Below are 20,515 nucleotides of genomic sequence, written 5' to 3' on the forward strand. Positions count from 1 at the left end.
ATTGAAAACAAAGTCAAATCTTATGAAAAAAAGTTTATTCAATAAGCCATATATATCTAGTTTAAAAAAAGATAAAGTTCTTCTTAAAAAATTTCATAAAATATATGTTTTATTTCGAGATATTCTTGTTGTCCACAATTGTTCAGTGTGTATATTGCATCAGGGATTAACTAACATGACTCACCAATAAATTAGCGCACTAAACACAGCTTAAACACATCCTAAAATCATGCATAACGGTCTATAACAATCTAAAATGATGTCAATAAAACCCTAAATAGAGCACAACGATAGGAAATCAAATAGAGTATAGAGAGAGTAAAACTTACCAACTGTTAAGACTCTTTCCCCAAAGCAAAAGTTTGAATACAATAAAAAAAAAAAACGATGTGGATTTAGGGTTAGAGGAGGGGGAAAAGTATAAATTTATAGAGAACCTTAAGAAACCCTGTTAACTTTGAAAATAGTAAGTCTTTTTCAAAATTACCTTATAAATCTTAATTATGGATTCAATAATCCTTATTAATAAGGGCAATAAGGCCATTTATGATTTCTAATAAAATAAAATTTTTATAATTTAAAATCATGGAAATTTGGCGTTACAATAAGGTAGCATACAACAACAGTTTTAAATTCAATAAGATAGCTATACGTGAGAACCCGCTACAAGAAGCCAACAACACCGTTGCATCATTTTGCGACTGTATAAGTAGATCTGGTAAGAATTTCTTACGACACTACAGCCGTAACAAAAGTACGGACGATGAAACTCAATGATTCAGTAAGATCTATAATACTATTTTTAACTTTTTTGTATGTTCGTATTGATTTTTTTTTTTTTGTTTTTTGTGATAGAAAGTACTAAATTCGAAACTCCATAACCAACATATTAATTTCTCCCAATATTCTAATATTATTTATTTATAAATAAATTTGGAGATTAAATAAAACTTACTATTCCAAAAATAAGACAAAAAATTGAACAAAATATTAGAGGGAGATAATGAATAAAATATTTTATAAAAAATAAATTTTAGTTTTAATGATTTCTTTCACATTTTATAATGACAGTTTAGTTAAAATATGATATTTGTACGACATATAAAATAAAAAATATTTTATGATCCTTCCATTCGTTCAAAATTCCATATTCGTATGATAGATAAAATAACAAACATTTTGTGATCCTTTCATTCATTCACAAAGAATTTTTTTAGAACGTCATCTTCTAAATTTTTTTACCAAAAAAAAAAAAAGGAAGATAACAAATTAACTATGTGTAGGGTTATTTAAACCTACAAAAATGTTCTCTACACCCAATTACTTAAAAAACTGATTACCTAAATTTGAAAATTAAAATTTCACTTTCCATACCACCGATATTACTGAAAATGACCTCTATCTTACTTTTATTTTTGAATAAATTAGTTATATTAACAAAAAACCCACCGAAGTCACTTTTTCGCTGTTCAAATTTAGGCCCAAAGATATGAATTTTTGAAATTCTATCTTCAAATCTGAAATTTTCTGGACAAGTTAAATGTTCTCGGAAATAAAACACTTTTAAAATAGTTTCAAGTGTCCAAAATTATGAATTTTAATTATATACTTTTTGAATGGGTTTACTGTAATTATAAAACACTTTTAAATTTTTTATTTAGGGTTTGGAATCTTTAGTTTTAAGATTTTTTATTTTTGGATTCCTCTTTTGTTAAATTTTCTTAGTTTGGGTCTTTTGCAATAGAATTTTACAGTGAAATTTAAGCAGGTGTATGGTATAATTAGATTAAGTTTCTTTATTATTGGAATTTTTATGTAATCTGATTCTGTATTTGATTTTCTTCTTTCCCTTTGGAATCAACATACTTTGTCTCTCATTTTGAAGTTCACCGGTTTTACAATTTTGTTATGATAATGAAATTTAAAAAAACTATTTTAATTTAATTTTAAAAAATATAAACAAATAATGTTATAATAAATCTTTATTTCTTGATGTAAATTTTATAAGTTGTAAGGAGTATTTTAATACTTATATATCAATTCAATTCAAAAGATCCACCCATTTTACAACTGTACTACCATACTACTAGGGATGGCAATGGGGAGGGGAGGGGAGGGGACCGATCTCTCCGTACCCATCCCCGATATTTTGCGTATGTCCCTGTCCCCTCCCCGTCCCCGTCAGAATTAGTTGAGAGAATCTTCATCCCCTCCCCGAATAATAACAGGGGATCCCCGAGGGTCCCCGATCCCCGAATAACTAATACATTTTTTTTCCGATTTTGAGTTAATCATATTAAAATAAAAAATTTAAATAAAAATAAAGTTCAAAATATATCTTACATTAATATCTATTACAAAAGTCACATATATTAAATTAGTAAGTAACGCAACATGCAAGAGATGCAAACTTCTTTTACAAACTATCATGAACAAATTAATAGTCTAATACAAAATTGTTACAAATAAAATCGAATTTAGATTCAAAATTAACTTTTTCAATGGTGGCGTGGGCACTTTATAAATGTGAACTATTCCCTTTACAACACAATAGTTAAATCGGAGCAAATCAAAAGCAAATATTAGATTAGATATTAAAATTGTGATTCATTGTGGGCAATTATAACATCTAAAAATAAATAAAAAATAGATTTAAGTATAAACTATTTAAAGAATATTAAAATTTAAAAAAATATTTGGCTATTAAAATCTACTCGGTCTTTTTAATGTCCTAAATAAAAATTTAGGACTTTAATTAGTTAATTAGGCTTAAAAGTTTAATAATATAAATATTTTGATATTTTTTATTTTTACCAATATTTATAATTTTATAATTTAAATTTTATTATTTATTTACTACTAATTTTAAAAAATTAAATGGGGAAATGGGTAGGGGATGAGGATTCCACCTCATCCCCGTCCCCTCCCCGAATACGAAATTGGGTAAAAAAATTTTCCCGTCCCCTCCCTAAATAAGAAATTGGGTATAAAATTATCTTCATACCCTCCCCGAATGGAAAAAATCTCCGAGGGTACCCGTCCCCGTAGAGATTTTTGCCATCCCTACATACTACAGTTTTTATCCTTATTCAGCTGAGTCGTTGGATGTTTCACTGGTCAATCTAATGATTGAAATTAATTATTGAATAATTAATGCAGCAACCTACAACCGTTGGAGCTGGTTGCATATTAATGTAATATCATTTGCAAGCTTGCGGTTGAAAAGTTTGTTTGGTACTGCATCAATGGAATTGATTTCATCTCAAATCGATCTGGAGACAGCAAAATAAGACAGAAAATTGGAATTAGGGTTTAACTATGTTTGTCGCAATTAAAAATTTCTGATGACTTGTATGTGAATATGGCGTGTGTCTTGTAGGCAATCGACGGTGAAATTATAATCAACGGGGCAAGGGGCAATCGGTAGTTAGCGGTGCTGAATGTTTAGGCATATATGAAATCAGAGAAGTGAGATTGGTAATGAGGAGTCGTTGGTTAATTTAATTGCGACAAGCACTGGATTGAGGGAGGATGATGCAATCAAATTCTTGCAAAATAAATGAAGAATGGCCCTGCATTAGGAAATCAAGAAACAATGAGAGCCACGAAGGGCAAACAATGAGGGAATAAGCTAGTGCAACAGTCCAAGCAATATATGTTCTTTTCATTTTTTTTTCTTTCGTCTTCGTGAATTATGCAAGCGTGGAAGAACTTTTCAGTGAACAGAACTTCAAGCCAACGAGGAAGATGTGAAGAAACCCATTGCATATATACGTAACTGCAGCAATAATTCAATTTAATTTTCAGAATAAAATAACAAATTAAATTACAACTTGAGATAAATTAAAGCTGCACAAGACTAGAGAGAAACGAACAAATTAAAGAATTCCACCATGAAATGAGATATCTTTTAATGTTTGATGAGAGAGAAAATTTGGTCAGGATTTATGGATATAGAGAAAGAAGAGTGTTAGAAAAGAGAACGGCTCAGAAGATTGTTTGTCCCTTCATCCATTTGGGCTTTGGCAGGGGCTTCCTTCGATTTTCACCTTGATTTCATAAATTCTTCAAATTTCCTTCTTGATAACAGTCATCGTGTGTTCAGAGAGAGGTGAGTCACTCAATGTGTTTCGTCACATCCAAATTTATTGTTTCTTAACCGATTTCTCTGGTCTTCTCCAACACAAACATGGCCATCTCTTCTCCATTTGATTGGTTGCTTTTAAATTCAATGGTTATAATAGATGCGGACAAAAACTATGATATGGTACTACAGTTATAACTCGATCCTAATTCAAAACAAGAGTAATATGGATTTTTAAGTTAACAGCAGCTGAACAGTTAGAATTAACCGATTTTTTAAAAACCCATAACTCTAGACCCGCCCTTGATTAGTTTATGAGGGCTGGTTGATTTGAAACAGAGATTATGCTTACCATGACAATAGATCAATAAGAAGTACTTGTCAATCAATTCTATAGATAAGATATTGTCATATCAGTGTTGATTAGAATATAAATTACTTTTATATAAACTAATATCAATTCATTATTGGTTAAATAAAAATATAAATTCAATAGATTATTTCTCTATTATCATTAATATTATTATTGTATTCAGTCAGATACAAAATTTCCTGAATTCAAGGCAGCTAATTAGTGATGGTATGCAAAATAATAGCAAGCAGCCAGACCTTTTCCATTACAGAAACACAATGGTCAATGATTATTTAAGGCCTCAGACTCGGGAGTGGTTGCTTGTTGGAATGCTAATTTGATTGAAGCTTTGAATACTGGTTGATGGAGGTGAACGTACGAGTTAATATGTATCATGTTTGTAAATGTTTTGGGTGTGCGGTGGGTTATTTGAGAATTTGTCTTATAATTATGTTTTAGTTATTAAATTATCTATATAGCATAAATAATTTATATTATCCGCCATTGTCATACCAATCTACCCCATAGTTTATTTTATTTTTTTAACTTAATACATTAGTAATATTATAAGATATAAAGTAGAAATAAATTATAAAATAAGTTATTGTTTAAAAAATTAACCCAATAATCCCAAATATATACTTTTATACACGATTAATGCTACACATCCCAAATTTTTTATCTCAAATGATGTGTCATTTATTAATTGGTTGGTGAAATAATACAATTAATTCACTTGGATCTTGTAAAAAATTATCAACCACTCAATTAATGACACATCATTTATCAATTGGTTGGTGAAATAATACAATTAATTCACTTGGATCTTGTAAAGAATTATCAACCACTCAATTAATAACACATCATTTATGATAACTTTTTGAGATAAAAAATTTGGGATGTGTAGCATTACTCTTTATACACACACACATCGGGGTATTCTTTTCTTAATTTAAAATTTTGATTTAAAAAGTATGTAACTTTTTTACCATTGGATCCAGTCAACCCAATAATAAATAAATAGATACATAAATTCTATTTTTTAACTTTAAATATTTATTATCAAATTAAGTAGATTCAATAGATAGAAAATTAACATTTTTTTTAAAGCCAGAATTTTAAGATGCTCCTTATTAACTTTAAATCTTAACCATTAACATTTGCTTTTATTATCCGTAAAACTTCAAAGAAATTAAGGCAGCATTTGATTTTCATTTAAATTCTAAGTGGTTATGAATGTTTATAAAACATGGAAGTGAATTTGCCCTGTTATTGCCCTGTATATTCAGACAGCCACATGTTGGAGAAAACTACCAACTCGAAAGCCTAATTTTTAATTGTTCAGCGATAACAGTAAAGTCAACACGGTCCTACACGTGATAAATGTGAACTAAAATACAAAGCGAACGGGGCCGAGCCCAATAAAAACTTAATTGTAGCTTGCAAGTGGACAAAGGCAAAGAGCTCTTTATAGCCACTAAAACAAAAGCTCAATCTAATAATTAAGAGCTAAGCAATAGTATTAATTAAAAAATATATATTATGATTGATTCGTTAATTTAGACAAATATTATTAACATTGTTTGAATAAATAAGGCAATTCTAAAATGCTCATTTAAAGAGTATCACTAAAAAATTCATCTAATTTTATTCTTTAAATATTTATTTATATAATTATGTGGTAAATAATAAAGAAAAAAATTTATCTTCTAAAAAATTCTTCAAATTTAACTGTCTTTTATTTCTTCAATAATATAGTTATAATATTTCTTCCTTTTTAATAATAATGGTGTAAAAAGATAATATAATACTAATTAAAGAGAGAAAAATCACTCTTCAATAATATTAAAAAGAGAATAATAATCACATTTGAACATCCTTTTAGAACTATTATTGATAATATGACTCTTAATACGAATTAAGAAGTTGGTGAACCATAATCAGATAATGAAGGGTATTATTATAATTTTACTGAAACGCATTACCACAAATACATTCTCAAGGTAAAAAATTTACCTAACAACCCCAAAAAAAATTACCCTAACAACCACAACACATTCTCAAAGTCTTTCCAAAAATTACCCCGACAACCACAAAAAATTACCCCAACAACCACAATACATTCTCAGGGTCAAACCTGAGGGAAGGCTTCCAAAAATTACCCCGACAACCACAAAAAATTACCCCAACAACCACAATACGTTCTCAGGGTCAAACCTGAGGGAAGCATTCCAAAAATTAACCCGACAACCACAAAAAATTACCCCAACAACCACAAACCAAAAGAAACTTAAAACCTCTTCAAAAAAAAAAAAAAAAAAGGAAACTTCAAAAGATCTGCCTCTGCTGGTGGTGGAATCCGCTTCTTGTCCTGGATCTTAGCCTTGACATTGTCGATTGTGTCAGAGCTTTCGACCTCCAAAGTTATGTTTTGCGGGTCAGGGTTTTTACAAAAATCTGCACGCCACCCCTGAGACGGAGGACCAAATGTAGGGTTGACTCCTGGATCTTGTAGTCTGCAAGCGTGCGACCATCCTCAAGTTGTTTGCCAGCAAAGATGGACCTCTGCTGGCCGGGTGGGATCCCTTCCTTGTCCTCGATCTGTTGGACCAAAGAAAAGCAAGCAAACAATATTAACATAACCAACATCCCTAGATAGATCAAAAAATAGAAAAGGAATTATAATCACTATTACCTTGACAGAGAGATTAGGAGCCACCCACAGATAAAGAGAGAGAAAAAAAAAGGGGGAAGCGAAGAGAGAGTCGGAGGGTAGAGAGAAAGAGAGATTCCTCTCTCTTTCTCTCATTTTATCTGCGCCAAACACTGCCCTTATGGAATTGAAGATGAAGATAAGAAATGTTGTGGAGATGAAGCTGGAGGTTGGCCATTTTATAATGGCCATTGACAATTAAAATGATGGTGGCTGGGCGAAGAAAAAGATGAATTTTAGGGTTTCAATGGTTTTTATTGTTGAAGTCCCTATATTTTTGTAGTTTTATCTTTTGGGTAGATAAATTTTATTTTTATGTATTTAAATTCAAAAATAATTTTGGGCTCAAACAATCCTAATTTTAGGTTCAATTGAAATTGGATTTAATAGATTAAAATGCGTAGGAAAAGTTTAACACATTAAATTTATTTTTTGTTCAAAAATTTTATTTAAATAAAAAATTATTTATTTTCTTTTAAAATTAAAATTAGATCATTAATAAAACTAAAAGTTCAATTTGTCCTAGTCCATTAAACAAAGACAAATCTATGGAAAAATGACATTAATAAGAAGCCCAATGAAGATTAGGCTTAAGGTTAATATATTCTTTTGATTTTAAGAAAGTAATGAATTGAGATTATTTAATTATTTTTTTCTATATGTTATGTTTTGGATTACAACATGCTATGATAGCATGTCATATAGAATAGGTAGTGCCGCTTTATGCATAATAATACATGTCATTCATAAATTATGAATCCCATTATATTATTTGCAATTTGTAAATACTTAATAATATTGGATATCATCTAGATAATATATATAGGAAGTATGCATAACAATATGTTTTAAAAGGGAAAAATCAATTTTAAAATATTGAGTGGGAGAGGGAAAATTCAAGATAATTTTTCCCAGAGGCTCCATTGTTAGTTCAATAACAAAATTATATATATACTTCCACTTTATGATACGATGATGCTCTCTTTGGAGGGTATATATATTAGATATTTTATTTGATGAATTTCTTCAAAGATAAAACTGAAATATTTTTCAATCGGTTGATCACCCCAACGATGATTGTTGATATGATAAGTACGTAGATTGAAAAAATAGTTATACAATCAACTAAAATTTGTTATTAACATTTCCAACGAAGCTCTATTAACAAATTTAGACCTAAAAGAATAACGATAATTATTTATAATGTCTCTACATGAAAGTACACAATTTTGAAAAGAGTATACAAATGAGATAAACGTAAAAGAATATTGCTATAATCATTGATTATTGATTTATTTATTTAAAGGAAAAAAATAAAAGAATTTTCTCTGAGATTTTTCTATTGACTGCAACAAGTAAATGGAAGTTGGTGGGTGAAAAATAGAGATCGGTGGTAATAAAAGTGTTCCTGCCAAGTTTTCTTGTTATTTGTTTTGTTTTGCCTTTGTTTTTACCATCGCAGAATCTTAAAGTAAATGTGCCCGCTAATTGAAGAAGATAAGCCATTAGGTTTTCGTACCAATAATTCAATTTATTTTAAATGTAAATTGATTCATGGTCATTTTAGTAATATAAATATTAATAAAAAGTGGCATATAAAATAGAATAAATTACTGGAATCAATCATCTTCCCTCTTTAACTGATTGGGCATAGGGTTGGCAATTGGACGTTCTGATTGAGATTGTCAAATCTTGATCCCATCAAGAACATTTTCCCGAATAATAAATTAAGACAAAAAAAGGTATTCCTATCCCATCCTGATTAAAATTTCGAATCTCAATCAGGATCCTGAATGTCCATGATGACATGAGTTTGTTGTCATATGCTGCAAATCATTGTAAATGACATATCATACACCTTTGACCCACATGTCCAATTTCTTTGACTTATCAAATTGACTCATCAAATGCATATCACAAATATGTCAAATCTCTATCTTTCATCAAATCATATCTAAATTTGAGCTTCACTTTATAACATAGTCGGGATATTCCAAATCCTAAGTGGGAGTTTCAACCGTCTTAAATAATGAATCAGGGTAAAATCAACCCGAATAATAAATTGAAATAAAAAATTACCAATTCCCATATCGATTAGGATGGGATCCCGAATTCTGATCTGGATACAAAAAATTTTATCATTCTTAATTAGGTGTATAAGAGTGTAAGACTATTTGAATCCAACTACTCTTGAAACTCTTTTTTTTTTTTTTTTTATACAACTCTTGAAACCCTTTTATTCATTAAACCATAGTGGAAATTCAAAAGTCATTATTTTTCTCGTTATATGTCTAATATCCCAAATATAGCCATAATAATTGTTAACATATATGTTTCCATAATGTTGATTTTGATGATAACAAACAAGATTAAGAATGATTAATCTTTTAAGCTCAAATTATTTTTTATTCTTTTTAAATAAATCATTATTTTCACATTATAAATTTTCATATTTAATGGAAAAATGATTTTATGAAATTGGTTGTTTTTCAAGTTTATGGTTTAATTGAAAGAATTTTGAAAACTTTGAAATCAACAAGTATTGCTTGAAATTTTGGAAATTACTTATTTGAAACGTTTCATATCATTTTGGGCCATATAATAATTTCAAAAAATTTTGGAAATAGCAAGTATTATTTAGAAATCTTGAAATTGGATCTATTTATAAAATGTATAACGTTTTGGGCTCTAGTACAGTTATGGAAAGTTTTGGGATCAAATTATAATTTTAGAAAATAGTTCACTGTAGCAGTCACTGTAGCAAGCGGCTAACCGGATGTGAAAAATCGGTAAGCCGGATGTTGGGCAGAATCTATCCGAATTGAAAGCGGCTAACTGGATCCTGACAAACGGTAATCCGGTTGTTGGGCAGTAAGCTTCTGGAGCATAAACGACTATCCGGATTTCATAAGCGGCATACCGGATGTTCAGAAATTCAAATTTTGACTGTAACGGTAACATACAAGCGGCTAACCAGATTCCATAAACGATAAGCCGATTGTGAACAAAAAGTGAATAACGACTAGTTTTTGAGCTCAAACTATATAAACTTAAAATCAATTCATTTTTGGTAACCTAAGCAAGCATAAACAAGTGCACATAACTTATATTGGGCTTCAAATTCGAAAATCATCATAGATTAAATCTTCATTGAACTATCATTTGTATATCCACTCTTAAAGAGAGTTTCATTGTTGTAATTTTCATTTCTCATCAAATTGTAAGTGTACAAGTGTGAAAAATACTTGAGGTGAAGAGATTTGAGAGATAATCTCTTGACTGTAAAGGTTCATTGACACCTTGGAAGTCAATTGTAAAAACTTGAAGCCTTGGGAGGCTTGGATAGTGAAATCTTCAAGCGGGTGAGCTTGGAGGCGTGGACGTAGGTAGGGATTGTCGAACCACGTAAAAATTCTTGTGTTTGTTTTCTCTTCCCTTACTCTTTTAATATTGTGCATGATTGAATTTATTGTTTTCAATTTGATTAAGGCAATAGATTAAATTGTTGTGTGGTTTGCTTAGCTTAAATTTTAAAATCACAATTCACCCCCCCTTTTGGGTTGCCTAGTTAGTATTTCATTATGACACATTTGTCTTCACTTATAATTTTTCTTATCCCAACATTCACAAATTTAGGAGCGGTAAATTTTTGTACTACTGTTCATCATTCGTTAATTCAAGTTTCTATATAAAAATATAGAGACTAAAAAATCTTATCAAATTATTCGTTAGTTTTTGATGTGATGTTCTTAGTTTGGAAAAAGTTTCATTGGCAATACATGTATGTAAATCAAAGAATAATAACTGCCAATACATATTCAAAAAAAAAAACTGCCAATACTTAAGATTTAATTGAAACTATTGTACCCACTTTTTAATAAAGTTATATGAGTGAAATTATTTCAACCTATAAAAATATTGTACCCACTTTTTAATAAATTTTTATATTATTATAATATCCCTATAGTATTTTACCATTATGTACGTATTTATTAATTTATTGAACAGATAAATTAAATTTTTTCCTTATCTATCTACCCAAACACCATAAATCTTAATCCCCTTCTTCTCAACAATATCACTATCATCTCTTAGGAATTTTTTTTTGTCACCATTTACTTTGCTTATGGAATCACTATGCTAACTAAAAATAATATCTGCAAAATATAATAGTTTAAAAAGCGATGATATTTTTACTCAATGCTATGTTAGATTGTTGACCATTTCAATGGCCTATAACAAGTTGAAAAGAGTAATATGATTAGTTCATGGAATTAACCAAATTTTCCAAACAAATAAAAATAATGGTGAATGGACAGAAGAAGAATAAGAACGAAACTAAAGAACGATGAATGGCCAGTACGCTTCAAGATAAAACTAAAATGGAATAACAAAGATATAATTAGGCTTAATTTTGGGATATTGAAGTGTTTGTAGGGTAAAAGTTTAAAATTAATGATTCGATAGTGGGTAAATTAAGAAAATGGATGTTAAGAGGAATTTGATGGTTCAATAAAAAAAAAATCTTTTATTTTAAAAGAAAAACTTCCAACAAATTTTTTATAAGAATGAGAAACCAAAGTAGGCTTGAAGTGGTAAGTTTTCCAGTTAGAAATTAAATCAAAACCTGAAGAGTTTTGGATTACTAAGAGTAGATGATTGCAATTTCACCAAAATCGGATAAGGAATTTCATGACCATGAGTTTAGACTTAGACCACTATAAAAAGAGTCGGATATTTATCACGTGTTTATTTAGAAAAATTAATTGTTGTCCTTAGGAGTAATTTTGGTTAAGGAGAATTTTGTAATAAAATTTATAATGAATTTTATGGGTTTATCGTGTAAAATTATGAGTTCATGTGCACTCACCATAACTAATTATATTTATATTGGGAAAAGAACATTTGTAATTTATACCCCAAAGTTTTGGGTTGTAGACTTTTTCCATAGTAAACTTAAATTTAGAGTTTAGACCCCCAAGGTTTAATTGGTCTGTTACAAGGTCTTGTAGACCTTTTCACAATAAACTTGGTGTTTTGAGGACAGCAATGGATATTAGTTTAAAGAATTGATGCACTGACAGATAATTTATATTTTATGGCCTTGATTTTGTTGAGGGTTTCTCAAGCACTAGGTTCTAAAGGTAATAATATTGTGGAGGTCGAATTTGTGTAACTTATGGATTGCATATATATTTTGAGATGTATATGGGTTAATGATTTGAATAGAAGTTTACTTAATTTATGTACTTGGAAGGTTTCACTTCATTGATTCCCAATTATGTAGCTGTTACCCATACTTTTAAAAAAATAATAATAATAAACCAAAATTGGTTGGTGTGAGTGGTTCGGCACTCTCACTCCTTAAGAGAGGTCAAGGGTTCAAGCCCTGCTCTCGTTTGGAGTCACCACTTTGGCCAGCACTTTACCCTTTAGGGGCTGACCCGGTGCGAGCGGGGATTAGTCTGGGTTGTGGTACGGGCTTAAAGGTGTCTCCCACAGTTTGGGCTCACTCAGGACCACCTCGTGGTTCAGACAAAAAAATAATAATAATATAACAATGAGTTTGAACTATTAGCACCCTTCTATAATTCTTATAAATCCCTTACTATCACAATCACATTAATGATGTATTTACTAATCAGTAATCGGATGGGGCTGGAATTGAAATTAGAATAAATTTTTTACTTCTAACTGTGGGAGTTGGAACGAAAATAAATTGTATTATCATTAATGTATTTACTATATCTTAGAATTGGAATGGATTATTATAAGTTAGTAGACCTTAGTTGATTATTATCATTATTCATAATAATTATTGTAATGATGATGATCATTAGCATCATCATCATCATCAACAACAATAAATTTTTCATCATCATCATATAAGTAAGGATAAAATGAAAATTTTTAGATATAAGTGGAGGTAATATGGCCACTTTAGAGAACAATACCCATTCCTGTTAGTCTATATGGCTATAAATATTGATTTTGATGATAACAAACTACATATATTGATTAAACAAAGATTTATGAATTTTGTTTTTATAATAAGAAAATGATATTATGGAATCAAAGTGTTTTGGACTAAAATGAAAGTATTTTAAAACCTTTGATATTGTTTTGAATTTCAGATTTGGACATATTTGAAAATCTTTAAATGTTTTGGGTTATTCTATAATTTCACATATTTTGGGTAATATCTTAATTTCAGAAAGTTTTAGGATTAATAAAATAATATTTAGAAATTCTGAAATTGTACCTATTTGAAAAGTTTTATAACATTTAGGCCATAACACAGTTTTATAAAGTTTTGGGGTCAAATTATAATTTTAAAACATAGTTCACTGTAGCAGTTACTGTAGCAAGCGGCTATCCGGATCCTGACAAACGGTAGACCGGATTCGGGCAGAATGTTTCTGGAACTTAAACGGCTAACCAGATTTCACAAGCGGCATACCGAATGTTCAGAAATTCAAAATTGTGGCTGTAACGGTAACATTAAGCGGCTAATCAGATGTCCATAAACGGTAAGCAGGTTATGACCAAAATGTGCATAACGGCTAGTTTTTTAGCTCAAACTATAAAAACTCAAATCTAATTCATTTTCAAACTCTCCAGCAAGTATAAACAAAAAACACACGAGATATCTTGAGCTTTCAATTTGCAAATCACAAAAACATTGAATCATCTCTTGTTCTTCATTTTTGAATATCTACTCTTTGAGTGAGTTTTATTATAACTTTTATTTCTTCATCTTAATTGTAAGAGTTTAAGTGTGTGAGACACTTGACTGAAGATATTGGGAGATAATCTCTTTATTGTAATGGTTCATTGACACTTTGAAGTCAATTATAAACGGTTGAAGCCTTGGAAAGGCTTAGATAGTGAAATCCTCAAACTTGGATCGGTTGGAGGCGTGGACGTATGCGGGGATTGCCGAATCACGTAAAAATTCATGTGTTTGTTTCTCTTCTCCCTTACTCATTTGTTATTGTGCTTTTATTGAACTTATTGCTTTCAATTTTTACTAAGACATTAGATTGCTCGTTGTGTGGATTTGCTAGGATAATTTTTAAAATTTCAATTCACCCCCCCTCTTGGGTTGCACACTTATATTTCAATTCCCACCTCCCTCCTTGGAAATGAGAATTGGAATTCTAGTAATCATTCCCAATTTTAAGAGAGGTCAGCCGCTTTGATTCTCAATATTCTTCCTTTCATTTAAGTAAGTAAATACATTATTCATTCTCATTCCTATTTCCACTCATATTCCCAATAAGTAAACATATCATAAAGGATATAGCAAAACTAAAACCCCTAGATTTTCTCTCTAAGTCCTTACACCTACGAGACCACACTACTGTTTTTTTTTCCATACTTCTTATTTCCTCACAAACACTTTGCATTCTAATCAATGTGATTCTACTAATGAATTCTCACTCTTATCAATCTCCTAATCCATTTCTCAATGTCGTATATAAAATTTAAAATATTTTTTTCTTATTAATTTCTCTTTTTTATTAAAAAATTAAAGATTAGTTATTTGAGTCCACTTTTAACTCTAATAAGTTCAAATATACATGATTCTTTTAGTTAAACACATGTTTTTGGAGTTGGCAAAAATTTGACACGGACCAATTACCCAACAAGAATACAACATGAATAAAATGGGTATGAGTGGTCAAATTTGATATAATTATTAAATGTGTTGGGTTCGGGTTGCCATAATTTTTTTTCATGTTGGGTTATGATTAAAGTTATTGATCCATTTACCCGATCAATGACACGATTATATTTTTTATTCTAAATTAATTTGTAAGTTCTTTTCATCAAAATTCAAATATTGAACATACGTCTCTATTTTTATTTTTTATTTTTATTTTTTTAAAAGATGAACATATATACATGATTTCATTTGTTAGTAGACATTTATATTTTATATTATTAATAAATTATACTATCTACATATATATAATTAAAACTTCAATAGTATAAAATTTGTAATATTTTGGTAGATATGTATAATTTATAATATCAATAAATTGTGTGTGTGTTTAATGTAAATTTTGTTAAATATATAAATATTAAGCGGGTTATTGGGTAACCCATTTTTTTTCCGTGTTGGGTTTGAGTCTTAATATTTTGACATGATTATTAAATGGGTGGTGTTTGGGTCAACCTAATTTTGACACGACATGAAGCTGACATGATACAAACACAACCCGATGACCCATTTTGCCAGCTCTATTTGATTTATTCAATCAAAATTTTGTGTAACAAAAAACTGTAATTAGAAAAGAATATTTTAGGAATTAAAATCAGTATTGACATTGAAGGGGCTTGAAATAGAGGTTACCCGGGTGCCAATAGTCCCGTGCTATAACAATGTAGCACTTGAACAAATTAGAATCTAAAATGTTCGTTTGAAAGTAACAACTTACAAGAAAAGCATTACTCTTTTGATCATCGTGTTAAAAGAACAATATAACTTCTAATAAATTAGTATATTTGGGATCATGAAAAATCTATTAATTTAGTGAATATTAATATATTACTTAAGTTAATAATTATTCATTTATTGATAAATTAATAATTTATTATTTTATAACGATAATATCATGTTTAGTAATTTTTATTAAGTATGATAATATAATTAAAAAAATATAGTGATTCTATCAAGCGGAATGATATGATTTTGATTTAATCTTAATTAAACAAATTAATTATTTGATAATCTTTTAATTAGATTGTATGACTGGATCACGGTAAGAATATTTTTTGTAAGTAATATTTTAAGTCAATTTCCCTATTATCTTTCGTAACAGAACACAAGGTTGCATTTGGTGGTAGGATAAATACTAAATAGTACGATCCGTTGTTTCGACCATCTTAGGATTGGGATGAAAGTTTGTGGCTGCCCATACGACCCAAGTAAAAAATTTATGCCTATTACCCATGCGATAAGTAGTTTTAGATAACTCAAATAATTAAAATTTTATTAGTTTAATAGTAATAATGATAATTAATTAAAAAATCATACTTTATAATAGTATAATAAAAATAAGAACTATTGTTACAAGTAAATAAATATGGATAATTATTCATTAAATTATAACCAATAAAAAATTACATTATTATAATTCACTAAAAAATACTTTAAAAATAACTATTATTTAAATATTGTTAAACTATTTATCAATTAAGAACGCAATATAGTAAGAGAAAGAGAGAACAAATAATAAACACAAAAATAGTCTAGTAATAACTTTTATTCAATCTCAAGTATATATAAATAAAGAAATGAGTACTTCTGCTTTTTTTATAGTCACATAACCATACAAAAAAGTAAATGAATAGTAAATAAGCACATTATTAATCCTAAGTAATCTTATGAGATAATGAGACTTAGGGGAGATGAAGATTTGTTTAGTGGGAAGATAAAAGGTTGTTTTGATGAATATCTGCATAAATTATAATTATTTCATAACAAATATTATATTTTTGCAAATAAAAATAGTTCATTTTTTAACATTATAACAATATAAGTAAATTTGTAATATAATCCAGTCATTTTGTTGCACCAAACTATATAATTTCATCCCATCTCATACCACCCATCCCATGTCATTCTATCTTATTCTATCATATCTTGCATACCAAATGTGCCCTACAGTATAACAATGGTTTCTTTATCTGAAAGGTGTAAAAAAAAGTAATAATGACTGATGAATGCGTACAATATTATACTGACACAATAACGAAAACCATAGACATATCATATATATTTAGTTTCAAATTAGTTAATTATTAATTTATGTATTAGTAGGATCTTATAAAAAATATGATTTTCTCACAAATTTATTATCTAATAAATTTATTGAATTATTAATTTACTACATTAACCTTAAGTGAAAACCAATAAAAAATATTATTTAATCAAAATTATTAATTTTATCAACTATTAATTTAATAAGGTTGTAATGTGTTTCGTCGGGGATACTTTCATGGCTACTGTTGTTACCTTAAAATTGATGACTCAGGGTGCATTTGAAATTGAGGTTGGGTAATTGTAGTTTAAAAACTACAGTACTAAAGTGTTTGGTAAACACTAGCTGATGTACTTTGGAAGATATATTGATGTAATTTTTCACTTGTATCATAAAAAAATCTATTATATTTTTAATAATTTTATCAAAATTATTATTTAAAATTTATATTTACTACATATTACTAACTTTTGTTTCATAATTACAATTTTTTTCACAACAGTTGTAACTTAAAAGTTACAGCATCTCAATGTCAAACGTACCCTTAGTTCACTGCGTAGTTGAAAGCGCAATATAAGTTTAAATCTAGGGAAATTATCATTTTACTATCAAAGTTTTACTGGTATATCATGTTAGTACCAAGGTTTGCGGAAAAGTGCATTTTACTATCAAAGTTTTGCGCCATTATCAATTCACTACCATTCTGTTAAGAAAAAGTTAATGTTTAACGGAAATTGAGTTAAAAGTTGATTTTACCCCCAAGAGTTTGATAGTAAAATGATAATTCTCCTAAAATTTCGGTAACAAAACGATAATTCCCCTAAAAACTTGGTAGTAAAATAATAATTTATCAATCAAATTAACAGACAATTTTACTCTTACAGCTGGAATTGTCTTTGATACCCTTATGACATCAGCAAATTTTTAACGTTGTTAACGGAATGGTAGTGAATTGATAACGGCGCAAAACTTTGGTAGTAAAATGTACTTTTTAACAAACCTTGGTACTGACATGATATGTCAATAAAACTTTGGTAGTAAAATAATAATATCCCTTAAATCTATGTATTGTTTAATGAACCTAGGGTTCTATTCAGGACATATATTTGTGGTTGGAAGTCGTAGGCAAGGATACATTAGCGTGAGACCTAAATTATCTTATAGTCATTGACTAACCTTGCTGTCCTTGCATAGAACAGAGAGACCTTTGCTGAGGATTACTTTGTGGTTTGGGCTCGCATAAAAGAAAAGAATCCAAAGGTCATATTAATTATTAAAGATTTGTATCCTAATCCAATAAGATAAGAAGCAATTAATTTGTCCTTTCCAATTGCATGCTCGACATAGTTCATTAGAAAAAATTGAAAAAAGTTTTTAAGCATTAAAAAAAAAATCCTTAACGAATGGCATACGAGTCTTCTACTAAAAAGTTTTTTTTTAAACATTGATATTACAATTAGATAATTGATATTATATCAGATAATTATTAGAACTAATTTACATTAAATTTTATGAGTAGTACAACTTTCAAAGGATATCTACTTAGACTAATTTATATTAAATTTTATAAAGCACCGCCAAGATTTTTAATTCTTACAAAATTTCAACAAATATTTAGCTCAGTCATATTTTGTAAGGGGAAAGACCACATCAAGTCAATTGTTCATTAATTGAGGGAGGATTTGAGTCCTTATATTTTAATATAGGGACTTGAATTGCTGTTCCCATAAAGAAACATCCGTAATTTGTAAAAAAGTGGTTAACAAAATGGAAATGCACAAAAAACACAAGAGGTTTTTTTTTTTCTTTTTTCCTTTGTCAATTTAATATAAGTTAGAAGATTATCTTCACCCAATTGTTGTTTAATTGAAGGAGGACTACCTCCACTCAATTGTTCTTTAATCGAATGATATCTTCACTTAATTGTTCTTTAAGGAAGAATTGAGTTCTTATATTTCAATATAAGAACTCAAACTGCTACTGTCACAAATAAAAAGCTGTTACTTGTAAAAAATATTTAATGAAATGGGAATGCATAGAAAACACAAAGACGAAATTTTTATTTTTTAATAAAAATGAAAATTTAGGGTATGAAAACGACACCTTCACTTAATTATTCTTTAATTAAAGGAGGAAATAAGTTTTCATTTAATTATTTTTTAGTTGAAGGAGAAATTGAATCCGAGTTATTTGTTTTAAAAAAAAAACAAGAACAAAAAAGAAGTTTCGAGCAGTAGAAAACTGAAGCCGTGGACGGCAGGATTCGAACCTGCGCGGGCAGAGCCCACATGATTTCTAGTCATGCCCGATAACCACTCCGGCACGTCCACAATGTTGTCGTCTTTTTTGCCTTGTATTAATTTAATTTATAATATTATAATTAATTTTAATTACGTCCGTTGCCCCACTGACCGTTAAGAATTTCATGATTTATGAAACAAACGTATATTTTGTTGCAATCAACAGAATAGTACGATAACAATGTGTTACAATAATGTAATAGGTTAATATAGGATCAATTACACTACTGTCGACACACCATTATAATAGCCAATCAGACAATCATTCATATCTTATTGTAACTAAGATGTAAAAAAATACACTAGAGATATTTTAATTGAGTATACATCCACTAATAAATAACATGCAGAAAATAAAGGGAAATTTATAAAAATAGCTTTAAAACTTTTGCAATTTTTGAATTTAACCCACCTAATTTTTTTTTTATCATAACTAGCCAAACACCCTATTTTCAGACTAAATTACCCTCACCACTTTCATCAAATTTACAAAGGTATGTCACTTGAGAAATTCCAACACAACTAAATGCTCTCAACCCTCAACAACTTAACAAACCTTCATCACTCTCAATAAATTAACAAATTTTATCAAACAAACATTACATAATTGAAGATATAATCATCAATTGGAGAGTTTCTTAAGGTTAGTTTATGCTCTTACACAATATAAACCTTTAATCTATTGATTTTATCAACTAAATTCAAAATTAAAGTGAGTTTTGTTGCAAATGTTGTTATTTCTCATTCATAAAATAATGTAATTTGTTAAAGTATTTAGTTTGAGTTGAAAAATGAAGATAAATCATTGAAAATACGAAAAAATCAAATAAAAAACGAAGCTTCGAACAAGTGAGACAGGCAGTGGGACAAGTGCATGTCACACATAAACCCACTGGTTTTATGTGAGACAGATCTGTCTCACTAAATTAGCATGTCTCACTAAATTTCAAATATTTTTCGAAAGTCATAATTTGAGCTACATGTTTCTGTTTTAGGCGCATAATATATCGTTTCGAAACTTACGACGAGACAAATCAAATTCAAAATCATATACTCCATTTCATCTATACTATTCACTCCATAATATGCACTACATTTATGTAAATGAAAGTAGGACATGTGTCTGTCTCACTAAGTTATGTGCAACAGGCAGTGGGATAGGTGCATGTCGTACATAAACGCAGTTGTTTATGTGAGACAAATACTTGTCCTATTGCTTGTCTCACTGTTCTAGGTTTCGTTTTTTGCTCGATTTTTTAGTATTTTCAATGATTTATCTTCATTTCTCAACTCAAA

General features: G+C 29.0%; 1 long non-coding RNA gene and 1 other non-coding gene across 2 annotated transcripts; both read right to left on the reverse strand.

Annotated features, from left to right (window-relative positions):
* Positions 1-6,381: 6,381 nt before the first annotated feature.
* Positions 6,382-7,346, reverse strand: LOC112095816. The gene is made up of 2 exons (XR_002903971.1): positions 7,132-7,346; positions 6,382-7,037 (listed from the first exon to the last, which is right to left on the reverse strand). It is a non-coding gene; the product is annotated as an uncharacterized LOC112095816 (long non-coding RNA).
* Positions 7,347-19,167: 11,821 nt separating this feature from the next.
* TRNAS-AGA lies at positions 19,168-19,249 on the reverse strand. Its single transcript has one exon. It is a non-coding gene; the product is annotated as a tRNA-Ser (tRNA).
* Positions 19,250-20,515: the final 1,266 nt, after the last annotated feature.

Source organism: Citrus clementina, unplaced genomic scaffold (genome assembly GCF_000493195.1).
Source record: "Citrus clementina cultivar Clemenules unplaced genomic scaffold, Citrus_clementina_v1.0 scaffold_1, whole genome shotgun sequence".
Taxonomy (NCBI): domain Eukaryota; kingdom Viridiplantae; phylum Streptophyta; class Magnoliopsida; order Sapindales; family Rutaceae; genus Citrus; species Citrus x clementina.